This window comes from Taudactylus pleione, unplaced genomic scaffold, assembly GCF_031769625.1.
Source record: "Taudactylus pleione unplaced genomic scaffold, aTauple2 ptg000141l, whole genome shotgun sequence".
NCBI classification, from domain to species: domain Eukaryota; kingdom Metazoa; phylum Chordata; class Amphibia; order Anura; family Myobatrachidae; genus Taudactylus; species Taudactylus pleione.
Window position 1 is genome coordinate 954,545 of NW_028284543.1, and position 27,187 is coordinate 981,731.

Consider the following 27,187-nt stretch of genomic DNA (forward strand, 5'->3'; position numbering starts at 1 on the left):
TACCCCCAATGTCTATCATATATCTATCAGTGTGTACACCCAATGTCTATCATATATATCTATCAGTGTGTACACCCAATGTCTATCTTATATATCTATCAGTGTGTACACCCAATGTCTATCATATATATCTATCATATACATCTATCAGTGTGTACACCCAATGTCTATCATATATATCTATCAGTGTGCACACCCAATGTCTATCATATATATCTATCATATATATCTATCAGTGTGTACACCCAATGTCTATCATATATATCAGTGTGTACACCCAATGTCTATCATATATATCTATCAGTGTGTACACCCAATGTCTATCATATATAACTATCAGTGTGTACACCCAATGTCTATCATATATATCTATCAGTGTGTACACCCAATGTCTATCATATATATCTATCATATACATCTATCAGTGTGTACACCCAATGTCTATCATATATATCTATCAGTGTGCACACCCAATGTCTATCATATATATCTATCATATATATCTATCAGTGTGTACACCCAATGTCTATCATATATAACTATCAGTGTGTACACCCAATGTCTATCATATATATCTATCAGTGTGTACACCCAATGTCTATCATATATATCTATCATATACATCTATCAGTGTGTACACCCAATGTCTATCATATATATCTATCAGTGTGTACACCCAATGTCTGTCATATATACTGTATCAGTGTGTACACCCAATGTCTGTCATATATACTGTATCAGTGTGTACACCCAATGTCTATCATATATCTATCAGTGTGTACACCCAATGTCTATCATATACATCTATCAGTGTGTACACCCAATGTCTATCCTATATATCTATCAGTGTGTACACCCAATGTCTATCCTATATATCTATCAGTGTGTACACCCAATGTCTATCCTATATATCTATCAGTGTGTACAGCCTATGTCTATCATATCTATCAGTGTGTACAGCCAATGTCTATCATATCTATCAGTGTGTACACCCAATGTCTATCATATCTATCTATCAGTGTGTACACCCAATGTCTATCATATAGATCTATCTGTGTATACATCCAATGTCTATCCTATATATCAGTGTATACACCCAATGTCTATCCTATATATCTATCAGTGTGTACACCCAATGTCTATCCTATATATCTATCAGTGTGTACACCCAATGTCTATCCTATATATCTATCAGTGTGTACACCCAATGTCTATCCTATATATCTATCAGTGTGTACACCCAATGTCTATCCTATATATCTATCAGTGTGTACACCCAATGTCTATCCTATATATCTATCAGTGTGTACCCCCAATGTCTATCCTATATATCTATCAGTGTGTACAGCCAATGTCTATCATATCTATCAGTGTGTACACCCAATGTCTATCCTATATATCTATCAGTGTGTACCCCCAATGTCTATCATATCTAACTATCAGTGTGTACACCCAATGTCTATCATATATCTATCAGTGTGTACACCCAATGTCTATCATATATAACTATCAGTGTGTACACCCAATGTCTATCATATATATCTATCAGTGTGCACACCCAATGTCTATCATATATATCTATCATATACATCTATCAGTGTGTACACCCAATGTCTATCATATATATCTATCAGTGTGCACACCCAATGTCTATCATATATATCTATCATATATATCTATCAGTGTGTACACCCAATGTCTATCATATATATCAGTGTGTACACCCAATGTCTATCATATATATCTATCAGTGTGTACACCCAATGTCTATCATATATAACTATCAGTGTGTACACCCAATGTCTATCATATATATCTATCAGTGTGTACACCCAATGTCTATCATATATATCTATCAGTGTGTACACCCAATGTCTATCATATATAACTATCAGTGTGTACACCCAATGTCTATCATATATATCTATCATATATATCTATCAGTGTGTACACCCAATGTCTATCATATATATCAGTGTGTACACCCAATGTCTATCATATACATCTATCAGTGTGTACACCCAATGTCTATCATATATATCTATCAGTGTGCACACCCAATGTCTATCATATATATCTATCATATATATCTATCAGTGTGTACACCCAATGTCTATCATATATATCAGTGTGTACACCCAATGTCTATCATATATATCTATCAGTGTGTACACCCAATGTCTATCATATATAACTATCAGTGTGTACACCCAATGTCTATCATATATATCTATCAGTGTGTACACCCAATGTCTATCATATATATCTATCATATACATCTATCAGTGTGTACACCCAATGTCTATCATATATATCTATCAGTGTGCACACCCAATGTCTATCATATATATCTATCATATATATCTATCAGTGTGTACACCCAATGTCTATCATATATATCAGTGTGTACACCCAATGTCTATCATATATATCTATCAGTGTGTACACCCAATGTCTATCATATATAACTATCAGTGTGTACACCCAATGTCTATCATATACATCTATCAGTGTGTACACCCAATGTCTATCATATACATCTATCAGTGTGTACACCCAATGTCTATCCTATATATCTATCAGTGTGTACACCCAATGTCTATCCTATATATCTATCAGTGTGTACAGCCTATGTCTATCATATCTATCAGTGTGTACAGCCAATGTCTATCATATCTATCAGTGTGTACACCCAATGTCTATCATATATATCTATCAGTGTGTACACCCAATGTCTATCATATGTATCTATCAGTGTGTACACCCAATGTCTATCATATATACCCATCAGTGTGTACACCCAATGTCTATCATATCTAACTATCAGTGTGTACACCCAATGTCTATCATATAGATCTATCTGTGTATACATCCAATGTCTATCCTATATATCTATCAGTGTGTACACCCAATGTCTATCCTATATATCTATCAGTGTGTACACCCAATGTCTATCCTATATATCTATCAGTGTGTACACCCAATGTCTATCCTATATATCTATCAGTGTGTACACCCAATGTCTATCCTATATATCTATCAGTGTGTACACCCAATGTCTATCCTATATATCTATCAGTGTGTACACCCAATGTCTATCCTATATATCTATCAGTGTGTACCCCCAATGTCTATCATATATATCTATCAGTGTGTACAGCCAATGTCTATCATATCTATCAGTGTGTACACCCAATGTCTATCCTATATATCTATCAGTGTGTACCCCCAATGTCTATCCTATATATCTATCAGTGTGTACACCCAATATCTATCATATCTAACTATCAGTGTGTACACCCAATGTCTATCATATATCTATCAGTGTGTACACCCAATGTCTATCATACTATGACAGCATCGCCCTCAACCTACAGTGTGTATAGTGCAGAATGGACAACAACAAACAACTAAACATTTACCCTGCACGGAACAATCACAGACGGTAATCACAGAAGAGTAAAACACGGTACTGTCCCCTTAAATGTTTGTTACCTGCCTAACTACAGCTGGCCAGTTCCTCTTCTATATGACGGGGGAAACGCTACCTGACAGCTCTCCACTGGGTAATTGGAGAGAGCGCCATACAGGCACTCACACCTCTATACACTCACACAGGGGCTACACTCTTACTATACCAGTGGTCTGGGCCTATTGCCCAGAACCACCCTCAATGGGCTGGCGGCTCAGGCTTTATGCCTGCCTACTGGCCAGAGTCCCCTTTTCATAATGATGGCTCAGGCCTACGGGCCTGCCTGACTGTGGGCTTACTTCATGGCCTGCGTCTAATACCCAGGCCACCTTATGGCACACTTGTCTACCCTACCGATTTGGTCGGAAGCCTTCCGAAAATCGGGTGCCGCTCCCAACCTCCCGGAAAGACAGGCAATCCTCCCGGCTGCCACACACCCCTCCTATCCCCACGCAATCATCTTTGAAACCCCTGCAGCGGGGTAACGGTGACGCTATTCACGCTGAATTGCGTCATTGTGGCCCCGCCCCCTGCATCACAATGCCTGCAACAGCGACATTGGGAGAGGCTGCAGTGAGGAGCTTAGTCAGCTCTTTTGCTTCCCACCACTGCAGAACTTCTCCGCATCCAGCCGGCCCCATCTATCTTCACTCTTGTTCAGGGCGTCTTCTGGCCTCTTTCGCGGCCGTTGGACCTGTTGCCGTGACGACCTTCTGTTCTTCGGGAGGTCTTCTCTCCTCCCCCTAAAACAAGACACCGCGAGTGGGCGGGACAATCATGCGGCGAGCCGCGATTGGCTCGTCGCATCTGCCTTCTATTGGCTGCTGGCCCGCGAGCCAAACAACCGCCGCTGTAACCAGGCTGCCAGGCAGCGGGCTACAGTAAGCCCGCACACGGAGCAAAGTACGGACCGCCGCGCCCAATGCTTGACAGACGCTGGGAACAGATACTCTGTCCCAGCACCAGCTACCCGCCCCCTCTGCTTACCTGGCGCTTTGAGCACACAGAGCATCCCAACGCCTGACGCCAATAGGTCCCGCGGGGGACACATCGCTACTTGTTGTGCCTGACCCCAGCATGGCTTTCTGCGCTGTGAGGTGGGCAATATTGACTGGAAATTAATGTTATTGGTGTTAACACTGTAGTAACAAAAACAGGTGTTGGCAAAACCAAAATACACACATCACTAATAAACTGAGGGCCTGATTCAGAGCCGGACGCTCTCAACGAGTGCCAGCTCTGAATCAGGGCGTGTTTTTTGTAATTGCGAAGCGGCCTTTTGGATGCTCGCATAGCTGTGGATTACCACCCGCAGCTTATGCGAGCGTCCATGATGATGGTCGCGATGGTCAAGACCATCGCGACCATCGGGCTTGCGACAAGACCCTTGCGGTAGGGTTTCGTCTGCTGCAAGCCCTGGAGTGAATTTGGCACTTTCACTAGTGATGTCAGTGGGGCCGGACCCAGATGGTAGGCATTCCCATGGGAACGCCTCCGCCTGGCCAGCCACGCCCCCGGCACGCCCACCAAAGGGGGCGTGCTGTCACTCACCATCAACAGCACGCCTCCTTTGGTGCAAGACCCATAACGATATTCGGGTCTCGCGCATGCGCACAACGGAGGCGCCTCCGTCGTGCACCTGCGCATTTGGGTAACATCAACCCGCTTGCAAGAGTACAGCGCTCGCGAGTGGGTCTGAATGAGACCCTGTATTCACTATTCTATTGTGTTTAGCTGGTCACCCTATTAAATAAATAAATCCAGTAATTAAATCCCCTGAATGAACATTGCTATGACTTGGGGAGGGAATAAGTTCTGCGTAATGTGCTGCTGGACACCGACGTATTTTATGGTGCGTAATGTTATTTAGTCTGCACCTCTATGGGGAATTAGCCACGATACTGGTTGTGAAGAGTCTTCAGCCGACCATTTGCCCCCATGCACCGAGTGATTCCCCCTCAGCGGTGGCGCAGATGAAGGGGTGATGGTTGGGAATCGGGATGTATCATTGCTACAGATGCTTTGCAGGTACTGTATATAAATCAATAAGACATCAGTCACCCGTCTCGTCCTGCAGAAACCAACCTGCCAAGCTTCATTCACTGCAGGGCGTCACCCTCTCTGATTATTGCTTTGTTATTCAACACTCTGCTCTGATATAAGGCCCTAGTTTGGGCGTTCACACCCAGCCCTGGAACACCCTACCCCATTGTCTGCTGTGTTTGTCCAATTAACGCTCCCAGATGAATTTACTAATCAGCCAGGATACTGCACTGTATTATACTATCTGGTGATTACTTGTACAGTACATCAGGTTATAGTAATGTACCAGTTACCATACATGGACAGTAATAGCCAGCAGCTGTACACATCACACATTATCACACAGGGAAGATTATAGAGACAGGATACTGCACTGTATTATACTATCTGGTGATTACTTGTACAGTACATCAGGTTATAGTAATGTACCAGTTACCATACATGGACAGTAATAGCCAGCAGCTGTACACATCACATCTTATCACTCAGGGAAGATTATAGAGACAGGATACTGCACTGTATTATACTATCTGGTGATTACTTGTACAGTACATCAGGTTATAGTAATGTACCAGTTACCATACATGGACAGTAATAGCCAGCAGCTGTACACATCACACCTTATCACTCAGGGAAGATTATAGAGACAGTATACTGCACTGTATTATACTATCTGGTGATTACTTGTACAGTACATCAGGTTATAGTAATGTACCAGTTACCATACATGGACAGTAATAGCCAGCAGCTGTACACATCACACCTTATCACTCAGGGAAGATTATAGAGACAGGATACTGCACTGTATTATACTATCTGGTGATTACTTGTACAGTACATCAGGTTATAGTAATGTACCAGTTACCATACATGGACAGTAATAGCCAGCAGCTGTACACATCACACCTTATCACTCAGGGAAGATTATAGAGACAGGATACTGCACTGTATTATACTATCTGGTGATTACTTGTACAGTACATCAGGTTATAGTAATGTACCAGTTACCATACATGGACAGTAATAGCCAGCAGCTGTACACATCACACCTTATCACTCAGGGAAGATTATAGAGACAGGATACTGCACTGTATTATACTATCTGGTGATTACTTGTACAGTACATCAGGTTATAGTAATGTACCAGTTACCATACATGGACAGTAATAGCCAGCAGCTGTACACATCACACCTTATCACTCAGGGAAGATTATAGAGACAGGATACTGCACTGTATTATACTATCTGGTGATTACTTGTACAGTACATCAGGTTATAGTAATGTACCAGTTACCATACATGGACAGTAATAGCCAGCAGCTGTACACATCACACCTTATCACTCAGGGAAGATTATAGAGACAGGATACTGCACTGTATTATACTATCTGGTGATTACTTGTACAGTACATCAGGTTATAGTAATGTACCAGTTACCATACATGGACAGTAATAGCCAGCAGCTGTACACATCACACCTTATCACTCAGGGAAGATTATAGAGACAGGATACTGCACTGTATTATACTATCTGGTGATTACTTGTACAGTACATCAGGTTATAGTAATGTACCAGTTACCATACATGGACAGTAATAGCCAGCAGCTGTACACATCACACCTTATCACTCAGGGAAGATTATAGAGACAGGATACTGCACTGTATTATACTATCTGGTGATTACTTGTACAGTACATCAGGTTATAGTAATGTACCAGTTACCATACATGGACAGTAATAGCCAGCAGCTGTACACATCACACCTTATCACTCAGGGAAGATTATAGAGACAGGATACTGCACTGTATTATACTATCTGGTGATTACTTGTACAGTACATCAGGTTATAGTAATGTACCAGTTACCATACATGGACAGTAATAGCCAGCAGCTGTACACATCACACCTTATCACTCAGGGAAGATTATAGAGACAGGATACTGCACTGTATTATACTATCTGGTGATTACTTGTACAGTACATCAGGTTATAGTAATGTACCAGTTACCATACATGGACAGTAATAGCCAGCAGCTGTACACATCACACCTTATCACTCAGGGAAGATTATAGAGACAGGATACTGCACTGTATTATACTATCTGGTGATTACTTGTACAGTACATCAGGTTATAGTAATGTACCAGTTACCATACATGGACAGTAATAGCCAGCAGCTGTACACATCACACCTTATCACTCAGGGAAGATTATAGAGACAGGATACTGCACTGTATTATACTATCTGGTGATTACTTGTACAGTACATCAGGTTATAGTAATGTACCAGTTACCATACATGGACAGTAATAGCCAGCAGCTGTACACATCACACCTTATCACTCAGGGAAGATTATAGAGACAGGATACTGCACTGTATTATACTATCTGGTGATTACTTGTACAGTACATCAGGTTATAGTAATGTACCAGTTACCATACATGGACAGTAATAGCCAGCAGCTGTACACATCACACCTTATCACTCAGGGAAGATTATAGAGACAGGATACTGCACTGTATTATACTATCTGGTGATTACTTGTACAGTACATCAGGTTATAGTAATGTACCAGTTACCATACATGGACAGTAATAGCCAGCAGCTGTACACATCACACCTTATCACTCAGGGAAGATTATAGAGACAGGATACTGCACTGTATTATACTATCTGGTGATTACTTGTACAGTACATCAGGTTATAGTAATGTACCAGTTACCATACATGGACAGTAATAGCCAGCAGCTGTACACATCACACCTTATCACTCAGGGAAGATTATAGAGACAGGATACTGCACTGTATTATACTATCTGGTGATTACTTGTACAGTACATCAGGTTATAGTAATGTACCAGTTACCATACATGGACAGTAATAGCCAGCAGCTGTACACATCACACCTTATCACTCAGGGAAGATTATAGAGACAGGATACTGCACTGTATTATACTATCTGGTGATTACTTGTACAGTACATCAGGTTATAGTAATGTACCAGTTACCATACATGGACAGTAATAGCCAGCAGCTGTACACATCACACCTTATCACTCAGGGAAGATTATAGAGACAGGATACTGCACTGTATTATACTATCTGGTGATTACTTGTACAGTACATCAGGTTATAGTAATGTACCAGTTACCATACATGGACAGTAATAGCCAGCAGCTGTACACATCACACCTTATCACTCAGGGAAGATTATAGAGACAGGATACTGCACTGTATTATACTATCTGGTGATTACTTGTACAGTACATCAGGTTATAGTAATGTACCAGTTACCATACATGGACAGTAATAGCCAGCAGCTGTACACATCACACCTTATCACTCAGGGAAGATTATAGAGACAGGATACTGCACTGTATTATACTATCTGGTGATTACTTGTACAGTACATCAGGTTATAGTAATGTACCAGTTACCATACATGGACAGTAATAGCCAGCAGCTGTACACATCACACCTTATCACTCAGGGAAGATTATAGAGACAGGATACTGCACTGTATTATACTATCTGGTGATTACTTGTACAGTACATCAGGTTATAGTAATGTACCAGTTACCATACATGGACAGTAATAGCCAGCAGCTGTACACATCACACCTTATCACTCAGGGAAGATTATAGAGACAGGATACTGCACTGTATTATACTATCTGGTGATTACTTGTACAGTACATCAGGTTATAGTAATGTACCAGTTACCATACATGGACAGTAATAGCCAGCAGCTGTACACATCACACCTTATCACTCAGGGAAGATTATAGAGACAGGATACTGCACTGTATTATACTATCTGGTGATTACTTGTACAGTACATCAGGTTATAGTAATGTACCAGTTACCATACATGGACAGTAATAGCCAGCAGCTGTACACATCACACCTTATCACTCAGGGAAGATTATAGAGACAGGATACTGCACTGTATTATACTATCTGGTGATTACTTGTACAGTACATCAGGTTATAGTAATGTACCAGTTACCATACATGGACAGTAATAGCCAGCAGCTGTACACATCACACCTTATCACTCAGGGAAGATTATAGAGACAGGATACTGCACTGTATTATACTATCTGGTGATTACTTGTACAGTACATCAGGTTATAGTAATGTACCAGTTACCATACATGGACAGTAATAGCCAGCAGCTGTACACATCACACCTTATCACTCAGGGAAGATTATAGAGACAGGATACTGCACTGTATTATACTATCTGGTGATTACTTGTACAGTACATCAGGTTATAGTAATGTACCAGTTACCATACATGGACAGTAATAGCCAGCAGCTGTACACATCACACCTTATCACTCAGGGAAGATTATAGAGACAGGATACTGCACTGTATTATACTATCTGGTGATTACTTGTACAGTACATCAGGTTATAGTAATGTACCAGTTACCATACATGGACAGTAATAGCCAGCAGCTGTACACATCACACCTTATCACTCAGGGAAGATTATAGAGACAGGATACTGCACTGTATTATACTATCTGGTGATTACTTGTACAGTACATCAGGTTATAGTAATGTACCAGTTACCATACATGGACAGTAATAGCCAGCAGCTGTACACATCACACCTTATCACTCAGGGAAGATTATAGAGACAGGATACTGCACTGTATTATACTATCTGGTGATTACTTGTACAGTACATCAGGTTATAGTAATGTACCAGTTACCATACATGGACAGTAATAGCCAGCAGCTGTACACATCACACCTTATCACTCAGGGAAGATTATAGAGACAGGATACTGCACTGTATTATACTATCTGGTGATTACTTGTACAGTACATCAGGTTATAGTAATGTACCAGTTACCATACATGGACAGTAATAGCCAGCAGCTGTACACATCACACCTTATCACTCAGGGAAGATTATAGAGACAGGATACTGCACTGTATTATACTATCTGGTGATTACTTGTACAGTACATCAGGTTATAGTAATGTACCAGTTACCATACATGGACAGTAATAGCCAGCAGCTGTACACATCACACCTTATCACTCAGGGAAGATTATAGAGACAGAATACTGCACTGTATTATACTATCTGGTGATTACTTGTACAGTACATCAGGTTATAGTAATGTACCAGTTACCATACATGGACAGTAATAGCCAGCAGCTGTACACATCACACCTTATCACTCAGGGAAGATTATAGAGACAGGATACTGCACTGTATTATACTATCTGGTGATTACTTGTACAGTACATCAGGTTATAGTAATGTACCAGTTACCATACATGGACAGTAATAGCCAGCAGCTGTACACATCACACCTTATCACTCAGGGAAGATTATAGAGACAGGATACTGCACTGTATTATACTATCTGGTGATTACTTGTACAGTACATCAGGTTATAGTAATGTACCAGTTACCATACATGGACAGTAATAGCCAGCAGCTGTACACATCACACCTTATCACTCAGGGAAGATTATAGAGACAGAATACTGCACTGTATTATACTATCTGGTGATTACTTGTACAGTACATCAGGTTATAGTAATGTACCAGTTACCATACATGGACAGTAATAGCCAGCAGCTGTACACATCACACCTTATCACTCAGGGAAGATTATAGAGACAGGATACTGCACTGTATTATACTATCTGGTGATTACTTGTACAGTACATCAGGTTATAGTAATGTACCAGTTACCATACATGGACAGTAATAGCCAGCAGCTGTACACATCACACCTTATCACTCAGGGAAGATTATAGAGACAGGATACTGCACTGTATTATACTATCTGGTGATTACTTGTACAGTACATCAGGTTATAGTAATGTACCAGTTACCATACATGGACAGTAATAGCCAGCAGCTGTACACATCACACCTTATCACTCAGGGAAGATTATAGAGACAGTATACTGCACTGTATTATACTATCTGGTGATTACTTGTACAGTACATCAGGTTATAGTAATGTACCAGTTACCATACATGGACAGTAATAGCCAGCAGCTGTACACATCACACCTTATCACTCAGGGAAGATTATAGAGACAGTATACTGCACTGTATTATACTATCTGGTGATTACTTGTACAGTACATCAGGTTATAGTAATATACCAGTTACCATACATGGACAGTAATAGCCAGCAGCTGTACACATCACACCTTATCACTCAGGGAAGATTATAGAGACAGTATACTGCACTGTATTATACTATCTGGTGATTACTTGTACAGTACATCAGGTTATAGTAATGTACCAGTTACCATACATGGACAGTAATAGCCAGCAGCTGTACACATCACACCTTATCACTCAGGGAAGATTATAGAGACAGGATACTGCACTGTATTATACTATCTGGTGATTACTTGTACAGTACATCAGGTTATAGTAATGTACCAGTTACCATACATGGACAGTAATAGCCAGCAGCTGTACACATCACACCTTATCACTCAGGGAAGATTATAGAGACAGGATATGGGAGCAGTAAGGAACCTATGGGCCCAGCTAGTCTAATGTATATGTGTGTTGTATGAGGTAGACATTTGTTTGGGGGAGGGTAAAATATACACACAGTAGTAGTGTCCCTTAGACATTATACACACAGTAGTAGTGTCCCTTAGACATTATACACACAGTAATAGTGCCCCTTACACATTATACACACAGTAGTAGTGCCCCTTAGACATTATACACACAGTAATAGTGCCCCTTACACATTATACACACAGTAGTAGTTTCCCTTACACATTATACACACAGTAGTAGTGCCCCTTACACATTATACACACAGTAGTAGTGCCCCTTACACATTATACACACAGTAGTAGTGCCCCTTACACATTATACACACAGTAGTAGTGACCCTTACTCATTATTCACACAGTAATAGTGCCCCTTACTCATTATTCACACAGTAATAGTGCCCCTTACACATTATACACACAGTAGTAGTGAACAAAATGACAGGGGGGCACCACGAAAGGGGATGGGGGGGTAATTTCTTCGTGCCTAAGGAGCAGAGCCTGGAAGAGTGGGTGTGGCCTCGCAGGGAAAACCGTACCCACGAGCCCCATCCTTGTTTTCATTATGCTGCGGCATGGAGTACATACAATAACCAAGGCCAAGAGAATTTATGTCCTACCTGCCGGCTGGTGCTCTAAGCTCCGTTAGTAGCTGTCTAACTCTTGGAAGGTATCAGACATGTCTGGAAAAGATAAAATAATAAATACCTGTATTTAGGAGAGCAAAATAATATAGATTTCTCCCCTGAATCTGATACTGCCAGACAGCATAAAGCATGATAATGTATGGATCTATCTCTCTGCCCTCTCCCTGCCCATATCTATATTACTACCTCCTCCATAGCTCTCCCTGCCCATATCTATATATATATATATATATATATATATATATATAGATACACTGCCTCCTCCATAGCTCTCTCACTGCCCATATCTATATATACTGCCTCCTCCATAGCTCTCTCATTGCCCTCTCCCTGCCCATATCTATATATACTGCCTCCTCCATAGCTCTCTCATTGCCCTATCCCTGCCCATATCTATATACTACCTCCTCCATAGCTCTCTCATTGCATAATATATATATATACACAGTCAGGTGCATAAATATTGGGACAGTGACAGAATTGTCATATTTTGGCCTCTAGTCACCACCACAATTGCTTTGAAATGAAACAAACAAGATGTGATTTACCTGCAGACTTTCAGATTTAATTTGAGGGTAATTACATCCAAATCAGGTGAACGGTGTAGGAATTACAACGGTTTCTATATGTGCCTCCCACTTTTTAAGGGGCCAAAAGTAATGGGACTATCAACTCAAAAGCTATTTCATGGACAGGTGTGGGCTATTCCCTCATTATTTCATTATCAATTAAGCAGGTAAAAGGTCTGGAGTTGATTCTAGGTGTGTGTGTGACCAGACGCCTTTCGCCTAGGCCGTCCCTGGTCACAGGTTAGCGCTTTCGGACTCCCACTCACCATCAGTGACCGCCTGTCACTGACTCTGCCCACTGCTCCGTGGGCGTTTAATGATGCTGCCACCACAAAACTCTACCATCGGCGTTTGGAACCGCTTACTAGGTACACTCAGGCTCCTGCCTTGGAACCTGGAACAGCTTCTGCTGCGTATGCGTTTGACTATCTGTGGACACACCTCCTGTTTGGTGTCGGCTGTTCCCACCTGATCCCTCGCAATGGACCAGGTCTGCACGGTAGCTGGCAGAGGGCTTGAACTTGGAGACACGGAGCTCTTTCCCAGAAAAGCAGGAGAACGGAATAGTGTTTTGCGCAATTCTGTTGGTCGCAGGATTGAGGCACAATTGAAGTCAGGCAAGGTGTTTATTGCTCAAAGTCTTAAAAAAAAAAGACCCTCCCTTCAGATTGAAGGGGAATATCAGCATACAAGATGTTACAAAAATCATACAGCAGGTCTCCTCCACACAGGAGTTACAGGGTTGTACACATACAGGGCTCACAGACCCTCTTTTTATGTCATTCTAACACACATTACCACAGGGGGTAAGTCTGCCCTGTGGCTTCCAACCAATCATCATAAGTGCATGACCTGTGCATGTGCTAGCCACATGCACGTTTAACATTGTCCCCTATGGACAGTGGGGAGTGGTCACTCCCCTGAGCCTGAGACTTCCTGGTGTTTTGGTCACCACCCAGGAGTCAGCTCGTCTAGGGCTGGGGGAGGTTGTCCCAAAAAACCATACTTCCAGGAATCTGCTAAGGGACCAGCCCAGCCACCTTTGCCTGAATCTGAGCTCCAGAGGTGGGGAAGCAGGGTCCCCGGGCACACTTTCCTGGCCATGGAAGGGAAGCCATTTTGAAGCTCCCTGAAATGGTTATCTGGCTGCCTTAGCCAGCTCCCTATGCACCCCCTCATACCACTTCCAGGCTTGAGGCTGCATAGGGGGACATTTTATTTCCTCTGGAAGGGGCTGGGGGTTCCAGCCCATGGAGGACTCTGGATCCCCTGGCTGTCCAGAGCATCACAGTTAAGTGCACTTTACTTAAATTATACATTTAAATACATTCACCGTTTGTGCCTGTGCCCAGCATCACCCCAGGACCTCCTATTCTGGCTCAGTGCTGCACATACTTTTTAAATACATTTTGTGATTTTAACCACATGTACATCTGTGCTATTTATACTGTCCCCAGCGCTCAGTGCTGGGCTCCCTTATTCCTGCAGTCCTGGACTGCTGGGGCTCCACCAGGGGTTAATCCTCCTGAGCGCCGCAGCACAAAACTCTGGATGCGAGCGCTCCATACTGCCCTCTCTCAGCACTGCGCACCAGGGGTTAAATCTGCCATCGCCGCTCGGCCGGAGCTCAACTCCGGCAGCATGCAGTGCTTCAGACAGTCCCCCCCACACACCCGGCACCTAGCGCCGGTAATACATTTTAACATGGCGCCTAGTGCCCCTTTGTCCATTTAAAAATGGCGCCGCAGCACAGGGGTTAACCCCTTCAGTGTCGCAGCAGCCATTACCCCTGTGTGGCTAGCCTCCGGCCACAGTGTGACATTTGCATTTGGAATCAGTTGATGTCGACTCTCAATATGAGATCCAAAGAGCTGTCACTATCAGTGAAGCCATCATTAGGCTGAAACATCAAAACAAACCCATCAGAGAGATAGCAAAAACATTAGGTGTGGCCAAATCAACTGTTTGGAACATTCTTAAAAAGAAAGAACGCACCGGAGAGCTCAGCAACACCAAAAGACCCGGAAGACCACGGAAAACAACTGTGGTGGATAACAGAAGTATTATTTCCCTGGTGAAGAAAAACCCCTTCACAACAGTTGGCCAAATCAAGAACACTCTCCAGGAGGTAGATGTATATGTGTCAAAGTCAACAATCAAGAGAAGACTTCACAAGAGTGAATATAGAGGGTTCACCACAAGCTGTAAACCATTGGTGAGCCACAAAAACAGGAAGACCAGATTAGAGTTTGCCAAACAACATCTAAAAAAGCCATTAAAGTTCTGGAACAACATCCTATGGACAGATGAGACAAAGATCAACTTGTACCAGAGTGATGGGAAGAGAAGAGTATGGAGAAGGAAAGGAACTGCTCATGATCCAAAACATCATCAGTGAAGCATGGTGGTGGTAGTGTCATGGCGTGGGCATGTATGGCTGCCAATGGAACTGGTACCCTTGTATTTATTGATGATGTGACTGCTGACAAAAGCAGCAGAATGAATTCTGAAGTGTTTCGGGCAATATTATATGCTCATATTCAGTCAAATGCTTCAGAACTCATTGGATGGTGCTTCACAGTGCAGATGGACAATGACCCGAAGCATACTGCAAAAGCAACCAAAGAGTTTTTTAAGGCTAAAAAGTGGAATGTTATGCAATGGCCAAGTCAATCCCCTGACCTGAATCCGATTGAGCATGCATTTCACTTGATGAAGACAAATCTGAAGGGAAAATGCCCCAAGAACAAGCAGGAACTGAAGACATTTGCAGTAGAGGCCTGGCAGAGCATCACCAGGGATGAAACCCAGCATCTGGTGATGTCTATGCGTTCCAGACTTCAGGCTGTAATTACCTGCAAAGGATTTGCAACAAAGTATTAAAAAGTGAAAGTTAGATTTAGGATTGTTTAGTTTGTCCCATTACTTTGGGCCCCTTAAAAAGAAGGAAGCCCATATAGAAACCGTTGTAATTCCTACACCGTTCACCTGATTTGGATGTAATTACCCTCAAATTAAATCTGAAAGTCTGCAGGTAAATCACATCTTGTTTGTTTCATTTCAAAGCCATTGTGGTGGTGACTAGAGGCCAAAATATGACAATTCTGTCACTGTCCCAATATTTATGGACCTGACTGTGATAGAGATTTTATATATATATATATATATATATATATATATATTTTTATATTTATATATTAGGAGTGAGCGGGTTCGGATTTCTGAAATCCGAACCCCCCCGAGCCCCCCCGATCCGAGTCCGATCCGAGTCAGGCTCGACTTTTCCCGCCTGACTCGGATCTGAAATCGAGGCAAAACGTCATCATCCCGCCTTCAGAGTCTCGCGGGTTTTGGATCCTATATAAGGTACCCGCGTCGGCGCCATTTTCTCACTCGGCTGTGGACAGTGAAGAGGGAGGGTGGGAGTTAGGGCTGTGTAGTGTAGTGTAGTGCTGCTGTTGTCCACTACTTCAAAGTCCATAGGGGCTGGCTGTGTTGTGCTGTGCTGCTGTTGTTAATAGGGGCTGTGTCCACTACTTCAAAGTCCATAGGGGCTGGCTGGACTGTGTTGTGCAGTCAGTTCTCCATAGGGGCTGTGTCCACTCCAAAGTCCTGTGCAGTGTCCCAGTCCTAAAGGGGTGCTGTAGTGTTGTCCAGGGGGTGCTCTGTCCATCAGGGGTGCTCCCCCCAAGTGCTAAAAAAATAATATATTTTCTGTGTTTGTGAATTGTGTGCGCAGTAGCCGCACGTGCATCAACAAAGTAGTGCCAAGCGTGCGCCTGTGTCCCATAAGTAAAGAGCCGGCTGGCTCATTTCTTAAAGGGTGGTGTAACCCACAGAGTGCACTACTCTCCAGCAAAAATAAAAAAATATTTTCTGTGTTTAGCCGCACGTATATATCAAATCGATATAACATAAATGGAGGACCAAACTTTCTCCGATAAAAATAAAATAGACAAAGATCAAGAACCACTTCCTCCTAGTACTGAAGCTGCTGCCACTAGTCATGACATAGACGATAACATGCCATCAACGTCGTCTGCCAAGGCCGATGCCCAATGTCATAATAGAGGACACATACAATCCCAAATGACAAAGTTCAGGAAAATGACCTTGAAAAAGACATTTAAATCAGCTGAAGAGAAACGTAAACTTGCCAATATGCCATTTACGACACGGAGTGGCAAGGAACGGCTAAGGTCTTTCCCTATGTTCATGACTAGTGGTTCAGCTTCACATGACGATGGAAGCCCTCCTCCCACTAAAAAATCAAACGAGTTAAGCTGGCAAAAGCACAGCGAAGAACTGTGCTTTCTAAGAAGATATCACAAATCCCCAAGGAGAGTCCAAGTGTGGTGGTGGTTGCGATGCCTGACCTTCCCAGCACTGGACGGGAAGAGGTGGCTCTTTCCACCATTTGCACGCCCCCTGCAAGTGCTGAAAGGAGCACCCACAGTCCACTTGCTGATATGCCAATTGAAGATGTCACTGTTGAAGTACAACAGGATGAGGATACTGGTGTAGCTGGTGCTGAGGAGGAAGTTGACGAGGAGGATTCTGATGGTGATGTGGTTTGTTTAAATCAGGCTCCGGGGGAGACAGTTGTCCGTGGGATGAAAAAGCCCATCACCGTCATGCCTGGGCAGAAGACCAAACATTCCACCTCTTTGGTCTGGCAATATTTCTATCCAAATCCAGACAACTGTCTTGCCATATGTACCTTATGTAAAGGTGGAATAAGTAGGGGTAGGGACGTCAACCACCTAGGAACATCCTCCCTTATACGGCACCTGCAGCGCGTTCATAATAAGTTACTGTCAAGTTCAGAAACTTTGGCTAAGACCGTAAGCAGTCCAGGGACACCTAAATCCCGTTGTCCTGTTGTATCCAAGCGCCTGCAAACCACACCGTCAACTCCCTCCTCGTCAATTTCCTCCTTAGTCAGGATCGGAAGTAGTCCTGCAGGCCATGTCACTGGCATGACTGACTCTCCTATCCTGGATTCCTCCGGAGGATCCTGCATTGCTACGCCTACTGCTGCCGCTGCTGCTGTTGCTGCTGCGAGTCGTTCATCATCCCAGAGAGGAAGTAGGAACACCACTACTTTTACTAAACAATTGACCCTCCAACAGTCCTTAGCGAGGAGGATGAAGTACGACAGCAGTCATCCTGAAGCAAAACGTATAACTGAGGCCTTGACTGCTATGTTGGTGTTAGACGTGCGTCCGGTATCCGCCATTAGTGCAGTGGGATTTAGACAATTGCTGGAGGTAGTGTGTCCCCGGTTCCAAATCCCGTCTAGATTCCACTTCACTAGGCAGGCGATACCGAGACAGTACAGAAACGTCAGAAAAAGTGTCTTCAGTGTCCTGAAAAATACCGTTGTACCCAATGTCCACTTAACCACGGACATGTGGACAAGTGGAACAGGGCAGACTAAGGACTATATGACTGTGACAGCCCACTGGGTAGATCAGATGTATCACCTTACGCAGCAACAGCAGCAGCGTCACCAGTCGCAGCATCTCAGAAACGCCAGCTCGTTCCAAGGCAGGCTATGCTGTGTATCACCGGTTTCAGTAAGAGGCACACCGCCGACAACCTCTTAGAGAAACTGAGGGAAATCATCGCCCAGTGGCTTACCCCACTTAGACTCTCCTGGGGATTTGTGATATCTGACAACGCCACCAATATTGTGCGGGCATTACATCTGGGCAAATTCCAGCACGTCCCATGTTTTGCTCACACAATAAACTTGGTAGTGCAGAATTTTCTGAAAAGCGACAGGGGCGTGCAGGAGACGCTTTGGGTGGCCCGAAAAATTTCAGGCCACTTTCGCCATTCAGCGACTGCGTGCCGAAGACTGGAGCACCAGCAAACACTCTTGAACCTGCCCCGCCATCACCTGAAGCAAGAGGTTGTGACGCGGTGGAACTCAACCCTCTATATGCTTCAGAGGATGGAGGAGCAGCAAAAGGCCATTCAAGCCTATACATCCACCTATGACATAGGCAAAGGAGGGGGTATGCACCTGACTCAAGCGCAGTGGAGAATGATTTCCATGTTGTGCAAGGTTCTCCAGCCCTTCGAACTTGCCACACGTGAAGTCAGTTCAGACACTGCCAGCTTGAGTCAGGTCATTCCCCTCATCAGGCTTTTGCAGAAGCAGCTGGAGAAAGTGAAGGAGGAGCTAAGACGGAGCGATTCCGCTCGGCATGTGGGACTTGTGGATGAAGCCCTTCATTCGCTTTGCCAGGATTCCAGGGTGGTCAATCTGTTGAAATCAGACCACTACATTTTGGCCACCGTGCTCGATCCTAGGTTTAAAGCCTATGTGGTGTCTCTCTTTCTGGCCGACACAAGCCTGCAGAGGTGCAAAGACCTGCTGGTGAACACACTGTCAGCTGAAGCGGAACGTGACACGTCAACAGCTCCTTCTTCATTTTCTCCCGCAACTGGGGCTGCCAGGAAAAAACGTAGGTATCCTAAGCAACCCGCTGGCGGTGATGCAGGGCAGGCAGGACCAAGTTTGGACATCTGGTCCGGACTGAAGGACCTGGCAACAATTTCTGACATGTCTACTGTCACTGCATATGATACTGTCACCATTGACAGAATGGTGGAGGATTACATCGGTGACAGCATCCAAGTAGGCATGTCAGACAGTCCATACCTGTACTGGCAGGAAAAAGAGGCAATTTGGAGGCCCCTGTACAAACTGGCTCTATTTTACCTGAGTTGCCCCCCCTCCAGTGTGTACTCCGAAAGAGTGTTTAGTGCAGCCGGGAACCTTGTCAGCGAAAGGCGTAGGAGGTTGCTTCCACAGAATGTGGAGAAGATGATGTTCATCAAAATGAATTATCAGCTCTTCCAAGGAGACCAGCCTCCAGAACGTTCAGAGGGACCTGTGGTGGTGGATTCAAGTGGGGACGAGTTAATACTTTGTGAGGATGAGGATGTACACACTGAAGAGGGTGAGGAATCGGTGGATGAGGAGGATGAGGATGACATCTTGCCTCCATAGAGCCAGTTTGTGCAGGGACACATTAATTGCCAGCTTGTTTTGTGGGGGCCCAAACGAACCAATCATTTCAGCCACAGTTGTGTGGCAGACCCTGGCGCTGAAATGATTGGTTTGTTAAAGTGTGCATGTCCTGTTTATACAACATAAGGGTGGGTGGGAGGGCCCAAGGACAAGTCCATCTTGCACCTCTTTTTTTTCTTTGCATTATGTACAGTTTGGGGCCTAGTTTTTCAAACTGCCATCCTGTCTGCCACTGCAGTGCCACTCCTAGATGGGTCACGTGTTTGTGCCGCCCACTCGTGTCGCTTAGCATAGTCATCCATCTACCTCGGTGCAACCTTTTGGACATAAAAACACTATTGTGAGGTGTGAGGTGTTCAGAATAGACTGGAAATTAGTGGAAATTAAGGTTATTGAGGTTAATAATAGCATAGGAGCAGAAAAACCTACAAATTCTGTGATTTTAGCTGTTTTTATGCTTTTTTTCAAAAAAATACAGATCCAAAACACGAAGAAAAATCCAGATCCAAAACCAAAACACAAAACACGAAAAGTGGCCGGTGCACACCCCTAATATATATATATATATATATATATATATATACTGCCTCCTCCATAGCTCTCTCACTGCCCTCTCCCTGCCCATATCTATATATACTGCCTCCTCCATAGCTCTCATTGCCCTCTCCCTGCCCCTACTCCGAAGTCCCCCCCTCCTGCAACTTCACCTGTTATCCCATCCATGGTAGCATAGCATTGTGTAGTAATAAGATTATTATTTATATGACTGCAATCTGTCCTCACTCTTTGTGCAGTATGTCACCTATTATTAATTGGGAATACACTGACCGCTTCCTATAGCCCCCATACTACCCCATCATAGCCCTCTCCCCATATTGTACAATGCCTCCCCTGCCCCTTCCTCACAATCCTACATCACCCTGCCTGTTACATTGGCCTCCTCACTATGAATACTGTACAATACATCACCCTGCCTGTTACATTGGCCTCCTCACTATGAATACTGTACAATACATCACCCTGCCTATTACATTGGCCTCCTCACTATGAATACATGGATATTGTACAATACATCACCCTGCCTGTTACATTGGCCTCCTCACTATGAATACTGTACAATACATCACCCTGCCTATTACATTGGCCTCCTCACTATGAATACATGGATATTGTACAATACATCACCCCCCTGCCTATTACATTGGCCTCCTCACTATGAATACATGGATATTGTACAATACATCACCCCCCTGCCTGTTATATTGGCCTCCTCACTATGAATACTGTACAATACATCACTCTGCCTGTTACATTGGCCTCCGCACTATGAATACATGGATACTGTACAATACATCACCCTGCCTGTTACATTGGCCTCCTCACTATGAATACTGTACAATACATCACCCTGCCTGTTACATTGGCCTCCTCACTATGAATACTGTACAATACATCACCCTGCCTGTTACATTGGCCTCCTCACTATGAATACATGGATACTGTACAATACATCACCCTGCCTGTTACAGTGGCCTCCTCACTATGAATACATGGATACTGTACAATACATCACCCTGCCTGTTACATTGGCCTCCTCACTATGAATACTGTACAATACATCACCCTGCCTGTTACATTGGCCTCCGCACTATGAATACTGTACAATACATCACCCTGCCTGTTACAGTGGCCTCCTCACTATGAATACATGGATACTGTACAATACATCACCCTGCCTGTTACATTGGCCTCCTCACTATGGATACTGTACAATACATCACCCTGCCTGTTACATTGGCCTCCTCACTATGAATACTGTACAATACATCACCCTGCCTGTTACAGTGGCCTCCTCACTATGAATACTGTACAATACATCACCCTGCCTGTTACAGTGGCCTCCTCACTATGAATACTGTACAATACATCACCCTGCCTGTTACATTGGCCTCCTCACTATGAATACTGTACAATACATCACCCTGCCTGTTACAGTGGCCTCCTCACTATGAATACTGTACAATACATCACCCTGCCTGTTACATTGGCCTCCTCACTATGAATACTGTACAATACATCACCCTGCCTGTTACAGTGGCCTCCTCACTATGAATACTGTACAATACATCACCCTGCCTGTTACATTGGCCTCCTCACTATGAATACTGTACAATACATCACCCTGCCTGTTACATTGGCCTCCTCACTATGAATACTGTACAATACATCACCCTGCCTGTTACATTGGCCTCCTCACTATGAATACTGTACAATACATCACCCTGCCTGTTACAGTGGCCTCCTCACTATGAATACTGTACAATACATCACCCTGCCTGTTACATTGGCCTCCTCACTATGAATACTGTACAATACATCACCCTGCCTGTTACAGTGGCCTCCTCACTATGAATACTGTACAATACATCACCCTGCCTGTTACATTGGCCTCCTCACTATGAATACTGTACAATACATCACCCTGCCTGTTACATTGGCCTCCTCACTATGAATACTGTACAATACATCACCCTGCCTGTTACAGTGGCCTCCTCACTATGAATACTGTACAATACATCACCCTGCCTGTTACAGTGGCCTCCTCACTATGAATACTGTACAATACATCACCCTGCCTGTTACAGTGGCCTCCTCACTATGAATACTGTACAATACATCACCCTGCCTGTTACAGTGGCCTCCTCACTATGAATACTGTACAATACATCACCCTGCCTGTTACAGTGGCCTCCTCACTATGAATACTGTACAATACATCACCCTGCCTGTTACATTGGCCTCCTCACTATGAATACTGTACAATACATCACCCTGCCTGTTACATTGGCCTCCTCACTATGAATACATGGATACTGTACAATACATCACCCTGCCTGTTACAGTGGCCTCCTCACTATGAATACTGTACAATACATCACCCTGCCTGTTACATTGGCCTCCTCACTATGAATACTGTACAATACATCACCCTGCCTGTTACATTGGCCTCCTCACTATGAATACATGAATACTGTACAATACATCACCCTGCCTGTTACAGTGGCCTCCTCACTATGGATACTGTACAATACATCACCCTGCCTGTTACATTGGCCTCCTCACTATGAATACTGTACAATACATCACCCTGCCTGTTACATTGGCCTCCTCACTATGAATACTGTACAATACATCACCCTGCCTGTTACATTGGCCTCCTCACTATGAATACATGGATACTGTACAATACATCACCCTGCCTGTTACAGTGGCCTCCTCACTATGAATACATGGATACTGTACAATACATCACCCTGCCTGTTACATTGGCCTCCTCACTATGAATACTGTACAATACATCACCCTGCCTGTTACATTGGCCTCCGCACTATGAATACTGTACAATACATCACCCTGCCTGTTACAGTGGCCTCCTCACTATGAATACATGGATACTGTACAATACATCACCCTGCCTGTTACATTGGCCTCCTCACTATGGATACTGTACAATACATCACCCTGCCTGTTACATTGGCCTCCTCACTATGAATACTGTACAATACATCACCCTGCCTGTTACAGTGGCCTCCTCACTATGAATACTGTACAATACATCACCCTGCCTGTTACATTGGCCTCCTCACTATGAATACTGTACAATACATCACCCTGCCTGTTACATTGGCCTCCTCACTATGAATACTGTACAATACATCACCCTGCCTGTTACATTGGCCTCCTCACTATGAATACTGTACAATACATCACCCTGCCTGTTACAGTGGCCTCCTCACTATGAATACTGTACAATACATCACCCTGCCTGTTACATTGGCCTCCTCACTATGAATACTGTACAATACATCACCCTGCCTGTTACAGTGGCCTCCTCACTATGAATACTGTACAATACATCACCCTGCCTGTTACAGTGGCCTCCTCACTATGGATACTGTACAATACATCACCCTGCCTGTTACATTGGCCTCCTCACTATGAATACTGTACAATACATCACCCTGCCTGTTACAGTGGCCTCCTCACTATGAATACTGTACAATACATCACCCTGCCTGTTACAGTGGCCTCCTCACTATGAATATATGGATATTGTACAGGCCGCAGCTCTAGCTCAGAATACCCTATGTAACATAGACCCTATGTTTTACATTCTTCTTTAATTCCCCTTTGTAAATGACACTTAAATAAATGTATTAAAGTACTGTGCAATGTAACAATGCAGAGAATACATTTCATTGTGACAAAAGCAGAAATAGAAATCAAAAGAAGAAAAGGTGACAGTATAATAGACATTATTAATAAATGGTGTAACAGGAGGTAAGTAAGCAGAAAATCAATATTGTGTGCGCACAGAGGCATAGCATGGGAGGGGAGCTGGTTCCCCAAAATACTTTACCATGAATCTGCTTTGTAGACTGTACATACACCAATCACATCACATGAGGAGCTGGAGGGTCATTGGCAACATCCTAAGCTCATAGCACTCTGTATGTCCTTCCCATAAAGTCTCTATCCAGCCCCATCCACAAACATACACTGACTTCCCCCAAAGAAAGGGAGGGTCTCTGATTAATCTCATTAGTCCCCAGGACCTGGGATATGTGTCAGTGAGTAATGATTACAGCTGTGCACCTGCTGGGTGACCTGGGAAATGTGTCAGTGAGTAATGATTACAGCTGTGCACCTGCTGGGTGACCTGGGAAATGTGTCAGTGAGTAATGATTACACCTGTGCTCCTGCTGGGTGACCTGGGATATGTGTCAGTGAGTAATGATTACACCTGTGCACCTGCTGGGTGACCTGGGAAATGTCAGTGAGTAATGATTACACCTGTGCACCTGCTGGGTGACCTGGGATATGTGTCAGTGAGTAATGATTACACCTGTGCACCTGCTGGGTGACCTGGGATATGTGTCAGTGAGTAATGATTACACCTGTGCACCTGCTGGGTGACCTGGGATATGTGTCAGTGAGTAATGATTACACCTGTGCACCTGCTGGGTGACCTGGGATATGTGTCAGTGAGTAATGACTACACCTGTGCACCTGCTGGGTGACCTGGGAAATGTGTCAGTGAGTAATGATTACAGCTGTGCACCTGCTGGGTGACCTGGGAAATGTGTCAGTGAGTAATGAGTACACCTGTGCTCCTGCTGGGTGACCTGGGAAATGTGTCAGTGAGTAATGACTACACCTGTGCACCTGCTGGGTGACCTGGGAAATGTGTCAGTGAGTAATGATTACACCTGTGCACCTGCTGGGTGACTTGGGAAATGTGTCAGTGAGTAATGATTACACCTGTGCACGTGCTGGGTGACCTGGGATATGTGTCAGTGAGTAATGATTACACCTGTGCTCCTGCTGGGTGACCTGGGAAATGTGTCAGTGAGTAATGAGTACACCTGTGCTCCTGCTGGGTGACCTGGGATATGTGTCAGTGAGTAATGATTACACCTGTGCTCCTGCTGGGTGACCTGGGAAATGTGTCAGTGAGTAATGACAACACCTGTGCACCTGCTGGGGGACCTGGGAAATGTGTCAGTGAGTAATGACAACACCTGTGCACCTGCTGGGTGACCTGGGAAATGTGTCAGTGAGTAATGACTTCACCTGTGCACCTGCTGGGTGACCTGGGATATGTGTCAGTGAGTAATGACTACACCTGTGCACCTGCTGGGTGACCTGGGATATGTGTCAGTGAGTAATGATTACACCTGTGCACCTGCTGGGTGACCTGGGAAATGTGTCAGTGAGTAATGACTACACCTGTGCACCTGCTGGGGGACCTGGGAAATGTGTCAGTGAGTAATGATTACACCTGTGCACCTGCTGGGTGACCTGGGAAATGTGTCAGTGAGTAATGACAACACCTGTGCACCTGCTGGGGGACCTGGGAAATGTGTCAGTGAGTAATGATTACACCTGTGCACCTGCTGGGTGACCTGGGAAATGTGTCAGTGAGTAATGATTACACCTGTGCACCTGCTGGGTGACCTGGGAAATGTGTCAGTGAGTAATGACAACACCTGTGCACCTGCTGGGGGACCTGGGAAATGTGTCAGTGAGTAATGATTACACCTGTGCACCTGCTGGGTGACCTGGGAAATGTGTCAGTGAGTAATGATTACACCTGTGCACCTGCTGGGTGACCTGGGAAATGTGTCAGTGAGTAATGACTACACCTGTGCTCCTGCTGGGTAACCCGGGAAATGTGTCAGTCAGTAATGATTACACCTGTGTACCTGCTGGGTGACCTGGGATATGTGTTAGTGAGTAATGACTACACCTGTGCACCTGCAGGGTGACCTGGGAAATGTCAGTGAGTGATGATTACACCTGTGCACCTGCTGGGTGACCTGGGAAATGTGTCAGTGAGTAATGACTACACCTGTGCTCCTGCTGGGTGACCTGGGATATGTGTCAGTGAGTAATGACTACACCTGTGCTCCTGCTGGGGGACCTGGGATATGTGTCAGTGAGTAATGACTACACCTGTGCACCTGCTGTGTGACCTGGGAAATGTGTTAGTGAGTAATGATTATACCTGTGCACCTGCTGGGTGACCTGGGAAATGTGTTAGTGAGTAATGATTATACCTGTGCACCTGCTGGGTGACCTGGGAAATGTGTCAGTGAGTAATGACTACACCTGTGCTCCTGCTGGGTAACCCGGGAAATGTGTCAGTCAGTAATGATTACACCTGTGCTCCTGCTGGGTGACCTGGGATATGTGTCAGTGAGTAATGATTATACCTGTGCACCTGCTGGGTGACCTGGGAAATGTGTCAGTGAGTAATGATTACACCTGTGCTCCTGCCGGGTGAC

General features: G+C 44.1%; 1 long non-coding RNA gene across 1 annotated transcript in view; it reads right to left on the bottom strand.

Moving 5' to 3' along the window:
- Positions 1-24,847, bottom strand: part of LOC148522730 (uncharacterized) — a 114,892-nt gene extending 90,045 nt beyond the window's left edge. The window contains exons 1-2 of the long non-coding RNA XR_015878517.1: positions 24,760-24,847; positions 12,699-12,761 (exon numbers count right to left, since the gene is read on the bottom strand). This is a non-coding gene — a long non-coding RNA (uncharacterized LOC148522730). The remainder of the gene's footprint in view (positions 1-12,698; positions 12,762-24,759) is intronic.
- Between the last annotated feature and the right edge of the window lie 2,340 nt (positions 24,848-27,187).